Consider the following 9,489-nt stretch of genomic DNA (forward strand, 5'->3'; position numbering starts at 1 on the left):
GACGTCAAGTCAATACAGCAGATGTTGGGGTTTGTGAACTGTGTTGCAAAATTCATGCTCCACCTATCTGATGGGTGTGAGCTGCTCAGAAGACTGACTGACAAGGACATTGAATGGACATGGCTACCACAGCATGATGCAGCAGTTGGGACGATCAAACAGTTAGTCACACAACACCCAGTGCTCAAATACTACAAACTGAATGAGGAAGTCACACGGCAGTGTGTTGCCAGTGAGACAGGTTTGGGCACAGCCCTTCTACAGAAAGGACAACATTTGCATTTGCCTCCAAAACATTGACTCAGACAGAACAAAGATATGCACAGATTGAGAAAGAATGTATCTCCATTGTTTTTGCATGTGACAAGTTTGATCAGTATCTGGCAGAGAGTTCATCACAATACACAGCGAAAAAGAACCGCTTGAGACGATCTTCAAGAAATCCCTACTCACAGCACCCAAGCAACTGCAGAGAATGTTGCTAAGGCTACAAAGATAACAACTCTGCGTGCAATACAAACAAGGCAAATAACTACATGTAGTTGACTTTCTGTCCAGAACAGCTCAATCAACCACAGAGCACAGACAAATGCAAACACCAGCCACGGTCTACTCTCTGAGTCTAGCCACAACTGACCTGGAACAGGTGGATCACACCAGTGATGTCAACATCTCACCTAAGACAATGGAGTCAATTATTACTTGATTATTACTCGGACTACTGAGAGCTCGACAAGCTGACTGACAACACATCATTGAATGCTGCAAAAAGCAGTTCAGCAGACATGGCGTTGCCCACACTGTTGTTTCTGATAGTGCCCCCCTCTTCTCCGGAATGGACTTTCAAAAATGTTCTGATGAGTGGGACTTTAAACAAGTGACGTCATCACTGTATCACAGCCAAAGCAATTGCAAAGCTGATTCAGCGGTGAAGATTGCCAAAACACAGACCCATGGCTGTGATGGATGGTGAACACCTATGGCTGTGACGCATGGTGAAGACCCATGGCTGTGATGGATGGTGAAGTCCCATGGCTGTGATGCATGGTGAAGACCCATGGCTGTGATGGATGGTGAAGACGCATGACTATGATGGATGGTGAAGGCACATGGCTGTGATGGAATGTGAAGACCCATCTCCCTTTCCTCCGCTGACACTGAGCAAAAAGGAACACCATCTTGCAGCTGATGGCGAAACTCGAGTCGTACTGTGTTATTTCTGCCTCATGCACAAATTCATGTTGTTACTCCTATGAACAGAGAAAGTGAAATATTCCTCGATATTAAAAAAGACCCAAGCCGCTAATAATAACAATGCAAGCCTATAGATACACTTTCCAACTCATTCATTACTGATGCAGTGCTTGTTGGAGCGCTGAGTGGAAATAGGAAGAACGCTTATTTTATGGCTTATAAAAGTGTTGAATACAAAGTGTTAACAGTGCTGAGTAAGAACTTAAACATGAACTCAGTCAAACACAGCATCTCTTTGCTGTATTCATTGACAGTTTCTCTCAAGTCGTGGTTTTAAATGTATTGAAATCTCACAGTATCAACTTTGCTGTAGATTTATTTTATGCCTGCTATGTTACTGCAGACAAGATCTGAGCCATCGGATTGACCAGCAGTTGACCTTATAGTGCACTTGATTTGCTCTCTGGGCCCGCTGGGAAAGCAGAGTTAGTACCTTCAGGCACATGCAATGGTTGAAAATAGCAACAGTTAGCCTACCCAGTGCGTAGGGCAGCTGAATCGGGTGCACCTGCCTCCAACAGCACATGACGAATAAATCAAAATAGGAGCACAAGGCTTTATCGTTGGGTTTTTACATAAATGTTTAGTGATCGACAAGTAATGCCTTGGAGATCGACCAGTCGGTCGCGATCATCCGGTAGGTGACTACTGCTCTAGAAAGTTGAGTGAAGTGTACAGGCGCAGTTTAGATGGAACTTTGATGGGGATGTGTATATCTGAGGTGTATTCACTAAGAAATCAAAAGGAACAAAATGGCCGAAATGGGGAGTGACTAACCTAAACTAACCTGCCAAACGGTTTCAGTTGCAAAACATATTACTACGGTGTGCACTAATGAATAAACCTGTCTATTATATCTTTATCTGTCATTCAAACAGACAACGTGGCGTTGAGAGGAGTGGCCTCCCAGTCTTCCCTTTGGGATTTATGGTGTAGTCCAAGCAAAGTCATCGATGGAAACCGCAACTCTAACTTTAACAGTGGTGGATCCTGCAGCAGCACTGAGTTTAACACCAACCCCTGGTGGAGAGTGGACCTGCTGGATGTGTACAGAGTGACAGCTGTCACCATCACCAACAGAGGACAATGCTGTCCTTATGGTGCTGAGATCCGCATCGGTAACTTACTGGAGAACAACGGCATCAACAACTCCAGGGGAGAAATAGACATCAGTACATTTTTATGTCCTGTCTTGGAGGAGTTTGGATAAATTGGTCTTCATCCATGCTTCTGTAGCCATTCAGTGGTTATATATTTAACACAATGACTGTATTCTCTATGGTACATTGTAGAGCGTTCTCATTCCCTCTCTCGCGCGCGCTCTCTCAATTCAATTGAATTTCAATTTAAGGGCTTTATTGGCATGGGAAACATATGTTTACATTGACAAAGCAAGTGAAATAGACAAAAAAAAATTAAGAGAAAACATTACACTTACAAAAGATTCAAAAGAATAGACATTTAAAATGTCATATTATGTCTTTACGCAGTGTTGTAACGATGTGCACATAGTTAAAGTAAAAAAGGGAGGATATGTAAACATAAATATGGGTTGTATTTACAATGATATCTCTCACAGCCTTCTCTCTGTCCCCCCACTCCCCTTCTCTGAGTCCCCCACCCCCTCTCCCTCCCTACCCCTCTCTCTCTGTCCCCCCACCGCACCTCTCTCTCTGTACAATAATCATGTCCTTCGCTCTCTCCCCCATCCCATTCTATCTCTCTCTCCCCCCCTCTCTCCCACCCCCCTTTCGCTCTCTTTTACACCCCACCCCCTCTCCCTCTACCCCCTCCCCTTCTATCTCTCCCCACCCTTCTCTCTCTCTCCCCCCACTTTTCTCTCTATCCCCTACCCATCCCCCCTCAATCTCTCCCCCACCCACCTCTCTCTCTGTCCCCCCACCACCCTCTCTCTCACCCCACACAAACTCATTCTGTCCCCCCACTCTCCCTCTCTCTCTCCCCCACTCCCTCACTCTCTATCCCCCAACCCCTTTCTCTCCACCCCCCTTTCGCTCTCCCCCCAACCCCCCCCCCTCTCTCTCCCTCTCTCTGATCCCATCCCCTGTTTTCTCTCACCCCGGCCTGTCATCACCCACATCCCAGCAGGAGAGACCTACATCTTCCAGTGTAATGAGATGGAGGGTTGCTATGTTGTTGTGGTCATCCCAGAGCTTTTGACAGAAGGTACTTCTTTCCCGATACATTTATTTATTGTCAGTGAAGGTATGCCAAAAAATAACTTTAATGACCATAATTTTTATCCTGTCGGACATTTTCACAATGCAAACTACTACAAATCTGTGTAAAAAATACCGTAATACTCATTATAATCTGTCAGTTTGATTTAATAAGACATTTTTCTTCTTCAACAATGTGCGTTATAAAAAACAACTATTTATGCATTGCTCAGCTTACTAAACTCTAGTAAAACAATCACTGTTTTGTACAGAGCAATGTTAAAGAAATATGTCAGATTAAAGCATACTGTCAGGTGTGTGCGTACTGGTAGCGAAGTCAGGTGCAGGAGAGCAGAGAGTTGTGAACAGGCGCACACTTTATTGAGGCAGGAGAAACCAACAGACGGACGCAACTGCATCAAAACCTCCAGCCCATAGGCAAAAGTGCAAAACGTGCTAAACAGTCACAATAATTTATGTTTAACAATAAACATCTTCGTGAACAACATGGTATAAGCAAACCAGTCTGGCGCGTCAACAATTAACACGTAACACAAACAATTCCACACAAAGACATGAGGGGGAACAGAGGAATAAGTACATGTAGTGTGATTGGGGAATGAAAACCAGGTGTGCAGGGAACAAGACAAAACAAATGGATCAATGAAAAATGAAGCGGCGATGGCAAGAAATCCGGTGACGTCGACCGCCGAATGCCGCCTGAACAAGGAGAGGTCGTGTGTTACAGCTGTCGAAAGGAGGGGACCAAAGCGCAGTGTGGTGAGTGTTCATTATATTTATTTAGACAATGAAAACACTATAACAAAGAAACAAACCGAAAACAGCCAAACAGTTCCGTCAGGTCACAGAATAACAAAACAGAAAATAACTACCCACAAAAAACCAGGTGGGAAAAGGCTGCCTAAGTATGGCTCCCAATCAGAGACAACGATAGACAGCTGCCGCTGATTGGAAACCATACCCGGCCAAAACATAGAAATAAAATACATAGAATGCCCACCCCATATCACATCCTGACCTAACTAACCAGAGAAAAACGTCTCTCTCAGGTCATGGCGTGACATCGTGACACATACTGTCAAGTCCTAATTATTTTTGAGGGTATTTGCAGCCTCCAAGTCAAAGAGAATGGTGGTGAGGATGAAGATCCAATCAGACGCTGATCTGACGGACTAGGCGGTCGGTGACCAGCTCCTACAGCAGGTGAGAGAGAGGGAGAGGGAAAGGGGGGAGGGAGAGAGAGAGAAAGAGAAAGAGAGAAATAGAATGTCTTTGTTTATGAACATTTGTGCGAAAGAGAGAGGGAGAAAATAAAATCTAACTGCTTGTGCTTTCATCTAGCTGCGTGTAGAGTTTCTGAAGCAGGGTCTGTCAAAGGTTCAACTACGCTGGAGGCCTCAACCAGATGGACAGATTTTCCTCCGTGAGGAAGAGGAGGAGGATGGACCCACACAGGAAGGTAACAACAAGGAACGTATTAGACTGTTTTCCTTATTGCAACAGACAGGCATTGAAGACATTGTGCTTTCATCAGAGTTGGCGTCTATTCCGTTTCAAGAAATAAACAGAAATTCTTATTCCAATATTCCTCAATGTGTTTCAATTATGAAAGACATAATTGAAACCCTAACTCTGGGTCTTATTATCTTATTTCCAAGTTGTTATTGTAAGAAGAGAACGTGTTAGTGAGTGATAACTAAATTAGTACATGAAAGAGTTGTTGTATGTCATTTCTCTTCCAGGTGTCTGCAGACCTGAAGGGGGCTAACCTGGTGAGAGACTCCAAGGAGCCAAAATAGTTTTAAGATTGGACTGTATTGATGACATAATCTATCTACTGTAAAACTTCAAAGAAATTAACTTCAATTAAAAATCTCAAATATCCACCTGTCATTTTAAATAGCCCAGCAACAGCACACATTTCAGCAAATAAACACCTGTTTCAAATAAACACAGGGTCTAAAATTGATTACGGGGATACCATGAATTACCATGAATTGTTTATAAGGTTTAATGTTTGATTTGTTGCATTAAATAATTCAGTAATGGAATTCATACATTTTTATCATCAGTAAGACACTACTAGCCATTGGCTGCTAACAGCTGAGAACTGCTAGCTAACTGGCAAGCACAAAACCAGTCAACAATTTTGGGAGTACAGACCCACGGAAATCGTTATAATTGACCAAAATGCACAGTCAAAGTTGCTCTGCAGAAATGTAGTTAACATAATAAAAAAATCCCCATCAAAATCAGAGATATGTTTTTTTTGCCTGGCCTACGTCTCAATCCACCATATCCGCCAATATCGCCCTTCCGCATCTCACGAAACATCCGTAGCATACTAACGGTTTGGGCCACACTCTAATATGACCCCTCTGTGGAAAGCTGAGACCATTGTGTTTGCTCTAGGACGCGCACAAGCCTCACAAGACTCGTCTGAAGGTCCCAAGCATCAGTAAAAAAAAAATGAATGGAAGTATGATTTAAATTGTTTCCTGATCTTTCTTATATCTCTCAGATATAGGATAGAAACTTCAGAACAAACTCCCGTTATATTTTCTTCAATCTGTTATTCAATGTGTTTCTATTGGGTAATAGCATTAATGCCAAATTCAATGTGTCATCAAATATATATATATTTTGATACCTTAAAAAGCATCTTAAAATTCAAAATCAAATAGCTAAATGATCCTTGGTATGACCGTCTGTCACGGTTGTCTGAAGATGAAGCGGACCAAAGTGCAGCGTGATTATCGTTCCACATATTTTATTAAACTGTGAAACTATGTGATACATACAAAATAAACTGAACGAACAAAACAACAAACCGTGACAAAGAATTACAACATACACTACTCAAAATTAATCTCCCACAAACCCAGGTGGGACAAACACCTACTTAAGTATGATCTCCAATTAGAGACAATGATGACCAGCTGCCTCTAATTGGAGATCATCCCAAACAAAGCCCAACATAGAAATACAAAACTAGAACATCACAACATAGAAAAACTAAACTAGAAAAACCCTCCTGTCACGCCCTGACTTACTCTACCATAGAAAATAACAGCTTTCTATGGTCAGGACGTGACACCGTCTTAAAAACAATTCCATATGTTAGCTTAGTAGACCCCCCCCCCATTTAATATGAACAAATGCAATAACCTTAGAAATATCGCAGTGTATTGTCTGCTCTTGGAATGTACCTGCTGTATTAAAATGGATATTCACTCATTAATTACTGTATTTCAACTGATATTCACTCATTCATAAGTGCCAGGGAAGACCAAGACTACTCTATTTCAACTGATATTTAGTAATTCATTAGGGCATTTTTTTAATATATATACATGTTTTATTTAACCTTTATTTTGTCAGCGAGTCATACTGAGACCAAGGTCTCTTTTACAGATGAGCCCTGAATTACATCAAGTATAGAAAATACATCAAAATGTAAATACAAAATGTAAGCAGAAAGAAAAACAGGGTCATAAAAAATAAATAAAAAATCATCAGTTATAAGGTCCTCAATCAGCTTTCTGAATATCCCTCGAGGCATCAAAACATCAAATGTAAGAACATTTCGAAGATTGTTCCACAAATATGGTTCAAGAAAACGAATAGCTGATTTACCTAGCTAACTCATTAGAAACCAAAGGAATTTCCAGAGTTAGACATCCCTGTGGTAACTCCTATGTCTCAAGTTTAGCAAAGAGCCTACAGTGGGACTTTTTGTAAAAAGGCTTTATAAACGAAAACATAGCAATGTATAAACCTATATGACATCAAAGGCGGCCAACAAACTTTCTGGAAGAGAATACAATGATGAGTACTACAATTCTTGCCCATAATGTTAAAATGTGCTCTTAACATTCCTATTACATCAGAATGACTATGATTTATAAGTTTCCACTTATGTGGAAGTGATGTGACGATGAAGAGAGGTGGGTTGGGAATGCGAACTTGGCACGTACTACAGTGTTCTTTCTGTCACACCATTTCCTGGAAAACTAACATGTACATCTGCCACAAAATAACATGTAAAACATATTTAGTCATATTAGATGGCTAACCCACTGATCCTGCTTTGTTGTAAACCCCTCAGGTCTAAAATCTGTATGTGTATTTTATCCAACAGAATCATTTCTTTGTTTATTTGAATATGTCACAATGGGGAATAATCTTCCAAGTCCATAAAAACATAGAAAATACAGTATTATACCAAATTGATCAAGGGACCATATTTTGTACTCTTGATATGGCTGTGGAGTCCAGTAAGCTATACAGTCAGAAACTTTCACATTTTCGTTAGAAATACATGTATACCTTAAAACCTCTTACATCTAGACGTTCCACTAGCGGAACACCTGCTCCAATATCCAATGATAGGCGTGGCGCGAATTACAAATTCATCAAAAATACAAAAACTTCCATTTTTCAAACATATGAACATTTTACAGCATTTTAAAGACAAGACTCTCCTTTATCTAACCACACTGTCCGATTTCAAAAAGGCTTTATAGCGAAAGCAAAACATTAGATTATGTCAGCAGAGTACCCAGCCAGAAATAATCAGACACCCATTTTTCAAGCTAGCATATAATGTCACAAAAAACAAAACCACAGCTAAATGCAGCACTAACCTTTGATGATCTTCATCAGATGACACACCTAGGACATTATGTTATACAATACATGCATGTTTTGTTCAATCAAGTTCATATTTATATCAAAAACCAGCTTTTTTACATTAACATGTGACGTTCAGAACTAGCATACCCCCCGCAAACCTCCGGTGAATTTACTAAATTACTCACGATAAACGTTCACAAAAAACATAACAATTATTTGAAGAATTATAGATACAGAACTCCTTTGTGCAATTGAGGTGTCCGATTTTAAAATAGCTTTTCGGTGAAAGCACATTTTGCAATATTCTGAGTAGATAGCCCAGCCATCACGGCTAGCTATTTAGACACCCACCAAGTTTAGCCCTGACCAAACTCCGATTTACTATTAGAAAAGTTTGATTACCTTTGGTGTTCTTCGTCAGAATGCACTCCCAGGACTGCTACTTCAATAACAAATGTTGGTTTGGTTCAAAATAATCCATAGTTATATCCAAATAGCGGCATTTTGTTTGTGCGTTCAAGACACTATCCGAAGTGTAAATAAGGGACATGCGCACGACACATTTCGTGACAAAAAAATTCTAAATATTCCATTACCATACTTCGAAGCATGTCAACCGCTGTTTAAAATCAATTTTATGCAATTTTTCTCGTAAAAAAGCGATAATATTCAGACCGGGAAAGCGTGTTTACGTACAAAAGAGAGAGAAAATAAAAGCATGGGATCCCCTCGTGCACGAGCCTGAGTCTCATAGTACTGTGACTGGCCACTATCCAAATGCGCTAATGTTTTTCAGCCAGGGGCTGCCTCGATATCATTCAGCTTTTTGCCGCCTTCTGAGAGCCCATGGGAGCCGTAGGAAGTGTCACGTAACAGCAGAGATCCCCTGTATTGGATAGAGATAATCAAGGCCAAGAAATGGTCAGACAGGGTACTTCCTGTACAGAATCTTCTCAGGTTTTGGCCTGCCAAATGAGTTCTGTTATACTCACAGACACCATTCAAACAGTTTTAGAAACTTTGGAGTGTTTTCTATCCAAAGCTAATAATTATATGCATATTCTAGTTTCTGGGCAGGAGTAATAATCAGATTAAATTGGGTACGTTTTTTATCCGGCCGTGAAAATACTACCCCCTAGCCATAACAGGTTAACCACTTCCGGTGAATTTACTAAATTACTCACGATAAACTTTCACAAAATACATAACAATTATTTTAAGAATTATAGATACAGAAATCCTTTATGCAATCGCGGTGTCAGATTTTAAAATAGCTTTTCGGCAAAAGCACATTTTGCAATATTCTGAGTACATAGCTCGGCCATCACGGCTAGCTATTCAGACACTCGCCAACGTCGAGGCTCAGTAAACTCAGAATTACTATTAGAAAAATTGGATT

The 9,489-nt window shown here is 40.7% G+C and overlaps 1 long non-coding RNA gene across 2 annotated transcripts; it reads left to right on the forward strand.

Annotated features, from left to right (window-relative positions):
- The first annotated feature begins 3,359 nt into the window (after positions 1 to 3,359).
- On the forward strand, positions 3,360 to 5,907 carry LOC115194568 (uncharacterized). 2 transcript variants are annotated; one of them, XR_003878396.1, is made up of 3 exons: positions 3,360 to 3,441; positions 4,797 to 4,914; positions 5,198 to 5,907. It is a non-coding gene; the product is annotated as an uncharacterized LOC115194568 (long non-coding RNA). The 2 variants fall into 2 exon arrangements; XR_003878397.1 differs by lacking the exon at positions 3,360 to 3,441 and adding an exon at positions 4,496 to 4,658.
- The last annotated feature ends 3,582 nt before the right edge of the window (positions 5,908 to 9,489 follow it).

This window comes from Salmo trutta, chromosome 5 (genome assembly GCF_901001165.1).
Source record: "Salmo trutta chromosome 5, fSalTru1.1, whole genome shotgun sequence".
Classification (NCBI taxonomy): domain Eukaryota; kingdom Metazoa; phylum Chordata; class Actinopteri; order Salmoniformes; family Salmonidae; genus Salmo; species Salmo trutta.